At 33.9% G+C, this 13,959-nt stretch overlaps 1 long non-coding RNA gene across 1 annotated transcript; it reads left to right on the plus strand.

Annotated features, from left to right (window-relative positions):
• Window positions 1-2,213: 2,213 nt before the first annotated feature.
• Window positions 2,214-7,146, plus strand: LOC123560160 (uncharacterized). Its single transcript, XR_006688111.2, has 3 exons — window positions 2,214-2,453; window positions 4,551-4,681; window positions 6,382-7,146. It is a non-coding gene; the product is annotated as an uncharacterized LOC123560160 (long non-coding RNA).
• The last annotated feature ends 6,813 nt before the right edge of the window (window positions 7,147-13,959 follow it).

Genomic DNA, 13,959 nt, shown 5'->3' on the forward strand with positions numbered 1-13,959 from the left:
AAGTGGAATTTTGTAATTGTGCGTCACTGAAACGATATGACGTCACTTCTGCTTAGGGACGTTAATTTCCCGCGCTTTGTGTACATACTCTACTATAAAAAAGAGTGCTACAACGAAAGTATTTCTATTTGTTTTATTTATTCTATTATTTGTAAAATACGGTATGCAAGAAAAATAATCTGTCAGAATTAAAAGCTTATATGTATGCGATATGCAAGAAAATAAATCTGTCATGTGTTTACAAATCGGATAGAAATATCCGTCCATCGGCCACCTGCGCAAGTCTCATTACCGCCCAATGCGTAGGTGCCCTCGGGACGGATACTTCTATCCGATTCGTTAACACATGACAGATATTATTAATATAATGCTTCTGGCGTTTAAAGAATGAACAGTTTATAACTAAAGGCCGTATGTATCTTCAGAAAGATAATTAATTGTTAGCCATTTGAGGACGAAGAGAGGTCCTCGTATTATATTCGGATATCTGTACATATAGCGTATTAAGGATGTAACTCTTCTCTTTGGTTTATAAAACAAGTTATATCCATCCGATCGCTACACTAGCTGCCAACACTTTCGCTCAGCTGATTTCTCCAACAGTAGAGAGCTTTGGTAATCAACCTCTCGTCTGCGTCAGTGCCAGCGTCACAAAATTTTGTATCATTTTGCTCAAAAACTACCAAGCTAAATGCTTTCAAACCTCGCACATTGTACGTATTTGACATCATTATATGACCTAATAGGCCAATTAACGTAACTGTACCTTTAAGTGTTTTTAAAGTATGCCCAATTTTAATTTCAGATTAAAGTTTTGCGCGTAAGAAGGTTTCTCAGAAACTACCAAGATAAATGCTTTCAAACTTAACACATCGTTTTGGCATGAAACGCTGACATAATAGGACTAGTTTCATAACCCTATCTTCTATTTTGTCAAAAGTATGCACTTTTCAAGTAAGAAAAGAGTACGTAGGATTCGGGCCGATTTTGGCCCCCACCAAAATGATAATAAAGTATATGCCAAAAATAAACATTAAAATCTGCAAGGACAATTGTTTATGGAAAATTTAATATTTGTATTATGTGCTGTTGTGAAAGGAAGCATTAGCGTATCTTGGGTGTATACTTAAATAAATTGGAGAAACAAAATAATAAATGATTACTGTTACAAATGTTTAATTAAAATATTAATGTAAACCCATCAGGCTATTCAAACATGTATAACCCGATAATAGATTTGTCATAGAAACGGTTCTATCTAAGGGAAATAACTCTTTGGAATCCTGAAACTAAAAATTTCTTAAAAAAACAATATTTTATTGTTTTATTTTTGTTAACGTTTCAAAGTATGTTTAAAATCATGTACAGAGGAAGAATTCTTGGTCTGGTATATTTGTGAATAAAAAAGGTGTATTTTTACTGTTGGTTGCCATGGCAACATGGCTAAAATTTAGCATTTTTTAACTTTTTTTGCATGTTATGGCTTCAATATTTTGATTTTTGGACATTTATGGGCTGATCACTGTTACAATTGACAATTCACAATGATCCTGTAAAGAAAGCAGAAAATAGCCTTTCAGTTGCCATAGTAACAGGTCATTTGGTAATCTGTTAAATAATGTTTCCGTAGGATAAGTAAGTTTTCATCATTTGTTGTCACAACTTAATTATAAAGATAAAACCGTTAGCAGTGATAAAATGGATTGAAATTCACTCATTTTGTTTTGCATGCGAAAAAGGTATAAAAATATTTCATTGCCATGGCAACAGAAGTGAAAATGTAGGTTTCAAAGGTTAAGGTACTATTACTGGGGAAAAATAAGTAGAAACTGCACAATTTCGAAGAGAGCCAATTTAAGAGCTGGGGCCGTATTCATAAAGCATCCTAAGTATAGGTTTTGACTTAAGTTGAAGATTTTACTTAAGTATTTGGCGATTTCAGCTTAAGTCTTAGTCAAAAAAAACTATTCATAAAACATCTTAAACTTAAGATACGTAAGAAATGACTTAAGTAGGGTGAATTTTTTGCTTAAATGTAAGTCACCTACCACCCTGTCTTATCTTTTAAGAAATTTCTTAAATCCAGAAAATAAGATGGCGTCTTAAAATCTTATATCAGTTTTCGGTTCTTCATCAGTATATTTTAAGACAAAACTATCTCGTTTTTTTGTTAAATATAGTTGTACATAACCAACAGTAAGTATTTCGTCTAAATTATTGATTATTTCCCATTTCACCCAAGGTCAATGACGTTCACTCAGCTTGCAACAACACAAGCTTAAACTCGTGGTTTATTACTACCAGACGGCCCTAGACTAGTGGCTACATCAATGTGGACAGAGAGAGGAGAAGATACATTTTGTGCAACTAAAATGGAAGACTGAGGATCACAGAATATGCAGTAGATCTAATTGAAAAGGTGGATAGAATCGTCTGTTTTCGCGAGTGAAAAGGTAAATATGGCAGACACTGAGACAGGCACTGAGGCAGTATAGAATTATCATTTTGAATATGTTTGAACTGTCTTGGAACTGTTTTGTGGAAATTGTTATGGTATTATGCCATGCAGATGCCCTTATGGGCCTTGTATTAAAAATAAACTGAAACTGAAAGTAAAAATACTTTGCTGGAATATGAAGTTATCGATTAAAATTAAAATGATGGTGTTTGTTTTTAAAACGATTGTTTCAGTCAACGTGCAGAAGCGAGAAACTCTTTAGTTTTACTACTAGTTTTAGTCAAAATACATGAAGTGGCTAGTGGTCCGGTATCTTCACCTCTAGACCCAGACTGGCCGGAGTCTAGATCTATGTCCTGTATCATGTAATCAATACATCTACTGCTTACTGCCCAACAATTGATTTTGCAAGGCCGTCGCGGGTGGTCCAGCCAGCCTGGCCCTGGCCAGACCACTTTTTTGGCCGAGTAAGACATCAGCCGTACCAGTTTTTTTGCATAAAATTTCAGCTTTTGCTTAAGATTAAAAGTGCCGAAATATTGCCTTGCTAATTATCGGCCTTCGGCACACGCGGGACACCTTCGACGTCTCATGGTTGGACAAGTTTTTCGAAGCCGGTGACGGCCCTATTCTGATTATAACTGTATATTCTAGCGTAAGATTGCTGTAGACACCGTCATGTCTAAGTTCCCGTAAGGGGTTTGACGTCAACGGTAGATAGACAAGCATACTGTTGCTGAGTGGCTGCAGATTATTCACTGGATACTATTCTCCTCTGTTTATTAAAAGATAATAATTGAATAAATTTAAATCAATACTTTTTTGAAAAAAATGTTTAAACCCTTACCCTGCTAAATTTCTATAATGAACTTGCCCATCTTTCAATTTGGACAGTTAACCATTAACTGTTAAAAGAGGGGACTGACTGAATGGCATACAGTGCAGATCATGATCACACTTCGGGTATGTGCAGGCTGATCATGATCTGCACTGGTCGCAAAGGCAGAGTTAATAGTGTCCAGCATGATAAGGATAAAATGCAAATTACAACCCCTGAAACCATTGCCCAAATCAATTAATCAAGTCAGAAAGGATATGGTTTAGATCTAATCTGTTTTACAGTTTTATGTTCGACCCAAAATTTCCTAAACAATGCCGGTCGATTAAACTCCTGGATTTTCAACTGATATCTCCTGGAAAATTGTCCTGGGAACTTGACATGTATGAATGATGTCAATGTAAAAAAACAACGTAGACTTGACTGCACATTTCACGGAAATTTAATGACGTTGAGGGAGAAGATATTCATTTACTTGGTTTTTACATGTTTTATGCTAGCGTTAGCGTATACATGTTCTTTTCGTGTTATAACATCTTCAGAATCCTTTGGGAATTGCTGGTACACTAGCCCAGACTGGGCTCCGGTACCAACCAATTCTTCAAGATTCTGCAGATGCTATAGCAGAAACAGAACATACAATGTCTACATGTAGTACATTATGCACTGTGTAACAAGAATATAAGGCATAAATATTCAATTGGTAAAGTTTTAATACTGTGTCATACAGTTGCCGTTATAACAATTTTTGTAAATATTTTATTATGATTAGCTCTGACTCCGGTTCATCAATGTTCACGACGGACATAATTTGAAAATGACATTTTAACGGCCAATTTCCATAACTATTTCTGGTAGTCAATGTTCTTTATTTACTCAAGCAGTTACTTGAACCAAATTCAAGAAATCATGAGCATATAATCTATGTCTTTAATACGAAAGAAAACATAAAATTTATTGTTTTAATTTATGAGTGCTGAAGAAAACACAAGAATCTGATTAAGGCGTACAAATTGCTTTGATTTTGTATCAAATATGTGATTGCATTTTTCCACTGCCAAAAGTATTTCTAAGGAAGTGGTATTCCAGCACAACCAGTGCCTGACCGCTTAACTGGTCAAAATAATTCGATGTTCAGATTGTTTTATATTTTAATCTGTTATACATGTATCTGTACACAACCGAAATACAGAATATATAAAATCAAGAGAAACATATGTTTATATATTAACATCCATTTTTGTCTGCTTACAGATGAGAAGTATTGGATAGCAGTCAGTTGTTGCAGTAACAGTTACAGTGTACTCTTGTTCATTGATGCGGTTATTGATGACGATGATGACATGATGCCTTCATCACTCATCTTGATTAGTATGCGGTTAAAGGTAATCGTAATAAAATAATGTGTCTCATAGTATTCGTAAACTCACTTATAAACTCTCAAGTTGTGCATGGTACCTGAAAGGTCATTATTTTCAAACTTTCCATCAAGTATGTGATGTCATTTTAATGTATATTGTCACGTTTAAAACATCTTAAACAAAATTTCCAGTTTTATGCAGGCTTAACACAAACTATAACTAAAGGATTTGATTCAAACTTAAAATAATTGTTCCACATCATCACTCATATCTTTCAACACAAGCTTCATAACTCTGAAAAAAATATTTCATGAATTATGTCCCCTTTTTACTCAGAATATCAGGTTAAAGTTTTGGGGTGTTCTTACTTTATCTCTGGATGGCAAAAATAAACTTTAAATCTTATCTTCATATATATACTTTTCTCGTTAAATGGAGATTAGAATTAAAGGACTTCGGACACTTTCTATAGATATGAATTTGCCTAATCCAAGAGTGAAAAATAAACCACTAAGAAATAAGTATTTAATTATATATGCCATCAAAATACATATTTGGGATTATTTCTTAAAGTCAAATTTTCAATATTTGTGTTATAAAATGGTGATTTTTGTTCTAAATAGAATTACGTACCCTGTTATATAGATATAAACAGTGTTTTGCTTTATACAACATTGTTCCCACCCGTGCATCAAAACCATATTTGACCAGCATATGTAGATCTTAATTAATTACATGTTAACGCCAAATGAGCCGCGCTATGAGAAAACCAACATGGTGGCTTAGCGACCGGCATGCATCGGTGCAGTCTGATCAGGATCAAAGCTGTTTGGTTTCAAAGCCTGTTGGAATTATACCAAACGTTCGCGAACAGCATGGATTCTGACTAGTATGTGCAAATGCGCAGGCTGGTCTGGATCCATGCTGGTCGCAATTGCACTATGTTGGTTTTCTCATAGCGCGGCTCAAATCTTATCTGTGCCACTGGTACTTATCCCAAGCAAAAACGAACCCTTCGGCCTTGATAAGATGACTGCCTTTTTCTTAGTATTAATGTTATACAGCACACAAATAATCTGCCATCACTGTATAGACATGTACATGTACTTAAATAACTACCTGAACCACTGTTATAAAACTGACCGGTCACTTTTACATGTATACTATTCACACATGTAATGTATCAATAACTTTACATTAGAACAGTGTAAAGATAAATCAAGTACAGGTTTTTTGCAAAGATATCTTTCTATTTTTTATTTATTTATAAGATTTTAATATTAAAATGTTATTTTTTCTTAAATAAACAAATTTTATCACTTTATTCGACTGGAATTCATATATCTATTTAACTTCTGTAAAGTGATGACATTACATTTTTACGGAAATTAAGCACTTATTTTTTTCAAGAAAATATACCCTGGCCTAGATAAAATAAGAATAAACATCTTGATAGGAACAGATAGAAAACAGTTTCTGCTGTAATAAGTTAAGTAACACATTGGTTTATCATCGACTCAAACAATTTGGGTATTGTTTAACTACTTAATGAGAATTGTGCCTTCAAAATGTAGGCTAGAAGCATATGATAGTGTCCGAAGTCCTTCATTTGATTTTCAGTAGTGTATCTGTAATAACATAATGACATGCAATCATGAATGAAGCCTTTTTACCTGTGTTATTTTGCATTTTCTATTGTAAACAATGCTTTTTCCATATTTCAGGTTATAAAATGGTTAAAGGCATGCCATCACCAATATGATAAGAAGCAATCAGTCTTAATATCTTGCAGCTGAAGAAAAGTAATTGTACCAACAATGTTATACTGAATCATGAAAATGTGTACAGACATTCATTGTTATTATTCTATGGTGTATAGCGTTTTTATCACATGTTGTTAAAATCAGTAAATACACACATTGTTTTTCCTGATGTATCGGATGAAATGTATATACAACATTATCCTGTCACAGTGTGGTAATGTGGAGAAATTTACACATGTTGTGAGATATAGACATGTTATCTAATACATATATTTTGAAAAGTGTTCCAAACATTCTTATGTTGTGAAGTTACAACATTGTTATCCTGTGGTTTGATAGTTATACAAAGGATCTTATTCATGAAAATGTAAAGAACAATATCAATATTTAACGTAATAAACAGCACTGCAATTTGGAAATTTGGAACAATTGTACATAAATTTTGGAATATGTACAGACATGTTACATGTACCTTGGTATATTTTTTTTTGTTGCTTTTCTATGGTGTGAAATGTTATGCAGTAATTGTTATTATATTATGCTTGGAAAGTTTGTACATGTATTGTTCTCCAGGTTATAACACCTTGTACATAAATTGTTACATTGTGGTATGAAAAAGTTAACAACAGACAGTGTTGATGTTATTCTGTGGTATATAGACATTGTTATGTTGTGATGTATAAAAGAGAACAAATATAGTTACTCTGTGTTAAAAGTAAACAGACATTTTTGTTAATCTGTATTCTGAATATTTTTTTATCTTGTGGTATGAAAAAAAGGGTACCTGTTTATCCATCATTCTAACATGAACGTATTTCTCATGTAAAAAAAAAACAAACAAAAAGATATTTAAGCAGGTTAGTGGTAGACCTTTGATGTTTGTTTGTTTTGGGTTTAACAACTTTTTTTTTCAACAGTATTTCAGTCATGTAACAGTGGGCAGTTAACCTAACCAGTGTTCCTGGATTCTGTACCAGTACTAACCTGTTCTCCTCAAGTAACTGCCAACTTCCCCACATGAATTATCAGAGGTGGAGGACGAATGATTTCAGACACAATGTCTGTTATTAAATCGTCACGGAGAACATACACCCCGCCCGGGGATCGAACTCTGTAGACCAACACTTACCCTACTGAGCTAAGCGGGTAGACCTTTGAGGGAGTTAAAATACAAGCTTTATTGTCTCTATGTTACCAAATCATATCAGACTGGAGTTTTAAATCAAATACAGGTATTTGTATATTATATACATGTACTCGTCACTCTGCTTGTTTATAATTTTACACATAGCAATGGAAGACATATACTGCTTGAACTGTCTGTTATTATACTTTCTGTTATACTGTAATTTTGCTTGACTATTTGAAGAATATGTAGAGCTATCCTACACATGTCGGTGTCGCATCTTGCTCAATTTTTCCGTACTAGTCCGTATTTTGACCAAAAACTTTTTACTTATATATTTGACACTTGCAACACTTTGGTACAATCACCTTTTCCAGTTTTAGACAAGGACATGACTAGTACATGACTTCATCAAAGATTTTGTCTGAATTACATTTTATTTTAACTTTAATTATACATAATGTCAAGGTCACCAAGGTGTTATACTTGGAATTACTTAAAACAACATCAAAAGCTTTGTTTGTAGACATATATTCGGCAATTTTAAAGATAATGACTTTATGTTAAAAATACTTCTTTATAATGATCAGCTGCGTGATTGTTTGAATACAATCCCCATAACTGTAAATGTATTTTTAACATAATTATGCCCCTTTCATTTTTCGCTTTCAGGATATAACTTTAGTACAATATTAGTTAATGACTTGAAACTGAAAATGTATCCTTATCATCATCAGCTGCTATAATGATAACTGAAATGAAAATAGAAATATTTTTTGAATCAAGCAAAGTCTTTATACTTTATGTGCATGTAGTTTCTTGGACTGTAACAAATGTGATGTTGTCTAAGGAACTAAACACAGACGCCATCAAAACCTGGGTATAGAATTATAACCTTTTGCACCTTTCCTTTTGTTGTTCATACGAAATGAGCATCCTAATTTTCATGGACAAGAATAAGGCAAATGTTAAAATATTGTTTTGAAACAGTGACCACCATTTTTAAATTTACCATCACATTTAGCAAGACTTGATAACTAGATTACAGTTGTTATGACCCTTTTGTATATAACATTTACTTAATATTTTGACCCCATATTTACATCAATTGTTCGAGTAGTCGGGCTCTATGGCCACAGACAGGTCTTGAACAGTTTGCAGCTAATTAAAAGAATCTCAGTTCACACTATGATCTTGGAGCAAACATGTATTCTATCAGAACTTTCATGAAAAATTCTCTTTTTTTTTAGTTAAGGTATTTTTTCATGAAGTTTGAGTCTTTGAAATATAACTTGTTTATTTGGGTTTTACGGTGCACCAACACAGTATAGGTTATATGGCGCCGAACAGGACTACACATTTTGGTTTCACATCTCATTTACCGTTACATCGAAATAATAAAAACATGAGGTATGGATTCTGGAATCAAAATTTGCATACCTGCTAGAATCACAGAGTTACAGCAAAACCATGTGACCCTATTAGCTGCCTCTTCCGATCATGCAAGGGTAAGGCAATAAGGCCATAATTGAAATTGTTTGTGTTTTCCCTTTTACCTACCAATCCTATATGCACAGGTTGGTTTAGTATGGGCTGTAAATAAATTATAAATTTTTCCAATCCTTGAACTATTGTCCTGAAGTGTAAATCAGTGTTATAACTGGTGTCTATTTCCACAATATTTCATATAACACGATGTTTACATTCATGATAATTTACGGTTTCTACTTGACTGCATACATCAAGTTGTAATAAAATAAAAGATTTGTCACAATAATTATCACACCTCCAACTATGATCAGCCTCCTATTAGTTTCCCTGATCAAAGGCCTATCATTCTCAAAGATTATCTTCCGTCAATGATTTAACTGTTCCGGTCAATAACCTTGACCAATACTGAACCTCAATAGGGTTCATCTGCTGGTCATGAACAACCTCCCAAACTTCCACTAACCAGGCCAAATCTACTCGATTACCATTCCAGAAATGGTTTACCTCTTCAACGACAATTTGACCTTGACCTACTGACCTAAATCTCAATATGGGTCATCTGCTAGTTTTGACCAAGCTCCCTATTAACTTTCATGAACCTAGGCAAAAGCATTCTATAGATATCATCTGGAACCATTGACCTCAAAATCAATATTGGTCATATGCTGGGCATGACCAAGCTCCCAATAAACTTTCGTGATCCTAGGCCCAACCCTTCAAGTTATCAACAAGAAACCGATTGGTATAATTTTATGGATGTACCAACATATCAACCAATATCTGCAAAACAATATACACCCCCTCCTTCGAAGTGGTGCATAAAACAATAAAAGTCCATAAAAACTCTGTATAGTCGAGCTTAAAAAAATGTGAAATAACTTCTTAAACAACAGTTAAATGAAAATGAGACAATAGATAAATTGTTCTCAATATTTATTGTTTGTTTAATAATCAACAAAAATATGCTTATCATTGAGCATACAAAATACAATGTTTAAACAAGTTGACAGAAAGCCTAAAGAGACAACTCTTAAAAACTGAAGCTACCTTTATGAAATTGTACAAATAAATGGGCCATGAGAATGACAAAAATCAAAATCGACAAAGTATTCATGAAGAAATATCTTTCAAATCTGAAAATTTGAAATAATTATCTTCACTATTACAAGAGTTGTGAAATATGATAGAATTTGATTTGCCCAAGATACTTGTTTTTAGTTTCTGCCTGAACATAAAGCAAGAGGACCATGATGGTCCTGAATCGCTCACCTGTCCCCATGAGACCCAGTCTTGGACTGAGTATTACGTTCGTTATTTAACTATTATAAGACATAGGACCAGTTTTGTCCTGATCTCATGTGACCCAGTTTGAACTTACCTAGATAACATCAAGATAAAAATTCTGACCAATTTTCATGAAGATCATTGAAAAAATATGGCCTTAAGAGAGGTCTCAAGTACTTTTTCTATTATTTTAACCAAATTGACCTAGTTTTTGAAAGCATCGTGACAGTTTTGAAGGTTGACCTAGATAGTCATCAAGGTGAACATTCTCCACCAATTTTCATGAAGATCTCATTAAAAAAATTATGCGTCTAGATAGGTCACAAAGTTTTTATATTATTTGGACCTAAAGACCTATATTTTGACCGCACATTGCCCAGTTTCGAACATTTTACCTAGATAACATCAAGTTAAAACATTCAGACCAATTTTCATGAAGAACCATTGAAAAATATGGCTCTATAGAGTCAAAATGTTTTTATCTATTTTTAGATCTACAGACCAATTTTTGCCGCAGTTGACTCAGTTTCGAACTTGATGTAGATAACATCAAGATGAACATTCCGAACCACTTTCATACAGATGCATGAAAAAATAAGGCCTCTAGAGCGGTCAAAATGTGTTTTTCATTATTTAACTACTGACCCTAGTTTTCGGACCATACGTGACCCAGTTTTTGAACCTGACCAAGAATATCATCAAGATGAACATTCTAGACCACTTTCCATAAAGATCCCATCAAAATTTGACCTCAATAGTCTCACCCATCGAAACCGGGTCAATAAACACTTTGAGTGTACGTTCCCTTATATTTCGCAACTCCTTTCTACTACGGATGTAATATTACAAATATACGGACCTAATATACGATCCCGATTCGGAACATCTAGTATCGGTAAGTCCGTATATAGTCATGCATATACGGGATCCCGTATACCCGAATATACATAAATGTAATTATTTCCCGAATATATTCAATATACGAACTTTTAAAAAAAAAATCCCTAGAAATTGATTTTATTTCGTGTCCTGCTTTTACATAAGTTTCTTTTCATGTATTCGAAGGGTCTTGAGACTTTTTTTCCCCGTATACTTTTCCGTATTTTAGAATATACGGCAACACGTATACGAGCCTGTATCTTTCCGAATATACTAGTTACGGATCCCGTAATTTTGTCCATATACGACTGTGAGGCATTAATATACGGGGCATATACGCACTTGTATTTTTCTAATATACGGGCTTCGATTTTTCCTATACGCATTGATAATACTAAGAATACGATCCCTTACTTTGTCATATACGGGCATATACTGAAACATGTACTTTTTTGATATACGGGCTACGGACTAGTCCCGTATAATGCATGGTATACGCAATATACGGACCCCGTACTTGTTCAAATACGTGGAATAGAACAAACTTTAAAGTTTTTTACTATAGCGGGCTACGGAACTAGTCCCGTATAAGCATGTATTAAAGCAATATAACGGTTTCCCGTACTTGTTCATATCGGAATGATACATCTGATAATACGGGGGATATACTGAACCTTTAGTTTTTTATATACTGCCAATGTTTTTCCGCCCTTTTATTCAAGTTATGCAGAGTATACATTCTATATTTTGTGTCACATTTAGACTGAAGTTGGATTTCGTATTCGGGGGGAAATCCCACGGACCAGTATTTCTAAAAGATACATTTACCCAGACTTTCCGTATATGCACTATGTGTAGTATACAAATCCCTATTTTTCTTTTATGTGAACTGATTTCGTATAGGGTGTGCACACACTGAAAGATGGCCAAAATGAATGTCAGTCATACCTACATGCATAATGACGTTATGTTAAAAAAAAAGCAAGACAAAGACAGGGTATGAGAAAAAAATCATATTGTTATTAATTGTAGACATTTCAGATAAATTAACATTTTATTCACTAAATACTTTTATAAATCAGTTTTTCAAACGATTAATGAAATCATTTTCATTTCTTGTCCAAATGAAATAAGCAAATTAACATGTATTAATCAAAACACAAGCATTTCTTAATAATTGGAGCCGCGCCATGAAGAAAACTAACATAGTGGGTTGTGCGACCAGCATGAGATCCGAGAAACCAGCCTTGCGCATTCGCGCAGTCCCTGATCAAGAAATTCACATGTTTGATCGCTAAAAGTTTCTGTAATTGGGCCAATTAGTACTTTGAAAGCGAAATAGGCAATGATCCTGACCAGACTGCACGACTGCGCAGGCTGGTCTGGATCCATGCTGGTCGCAAACCATCTAGTTGTTATCTCATGGCACGGCTCAATTATGTTCATTTATAATTGAAAAACTAAGCAATTCGCACATTTAAAATTATCTGGCGCCGATGACTCAACAAATTCAGTTGAGTATCACTTCTTTAACTACGTCCTGTACATGTTTTCGTTATCCCATGTAATGATGATTACCGCTGCAAGGATTTTCGATTTGCTGTTCTGCTAAGAATAGCATTACAAATAAACCCCGCTTCTAAATGTACCGAAGATGTATTCAAAACGAGCGCTTTAGAAAAGATGCAATGTTGTTCTGTGCTGTAACACGATAGTAAGCAGGTTACAATGATGAAACCCCATTGGAAAATAATGCAGTTTCTCTGATCCAATAAATACTAAGCTTTGATCTGTTGTTACGTATGTCACTGATAACGAAGGCTCATCTGTTGATCAAAACTAGTAAACTTCACACATAAGCATGTTCTCGTATCGTGAAAATAAATAGTCGTCCCCGTTTTCTGATTCCAGTAAACAACACTTGTGTCAACCTGAAAAAAAAATGCACGCATTAAAAGTAATACAAATGGACCTTGCAATTCATAGATACTGTATAATTATATCTATTAAAAGAATGTGAAAATAATGACTAATAAAATGACATGTGGGCAGGGATGACTACATCATTAAAGTGTCAAACGCACCATACTCATTTCGTCGTGAAAAGAATTTAGATAACATTAAAGTGTGCCTGTTATATTTAATACAAGTTATCTACAGAGTTTTATTTGCATTTATGGTTATATAAGTTAAAATCTATCTCCCAAATTATATTTAATATAAAATGCATGTGTTCATAGTGCCGTCACACGTTGTTCCGGCCAATCCTCACTTCATTTTTGAATGGGGATTGTCTTCAACAGAACATAAAGAAATAACATAATACGGAGAGAACTTTTTTCAAGAGAGATTTTAATCTGTCAAAAAACTTCAAAGCACATAAACGTGCGGTAAATGCGATCTAAAAAACACTTCCCCATGTTATTCCTTACCAAAATGTCAAACTACAGCCACGGTATTTCAACAACGCTAGCGTTTTAAAGTAAACTATGCTAAATAGTGTTCCTTAACCTGTCCGCCATTACGCAATCCTCCGTGTTAGAACTTATCAAAAATGCACATAAATCTATTTGTACAGTTTTGATAAAATATATCAGAGGACATAAAAATCTCGCGTTTGTAAGCTTATTTTAAATTTAATTTTTCAAACATCTCATTAAACTTAATATTTGACTGAACAAGTCTTAACGATTTATCTGCCTCTAAACGTTTAATATTTGGTTAAACCAATAGAGCCTTTAATGCCTGCTGTATTTGTA

This window comes from Mercenaria mercenaria, chromosome 8 (genome assembly GCF_021730395.1).
Source record: "Mercenaria mercenaria strain notata chromosome 8, MADL_Memer_1, whole genome shotgun sequence".
NCBI lineage: Eukaryota > Metazoa > Mollusca > Bivalvia > Venerida > Veneridae > Mercenaria > Mercenaria mercenaria.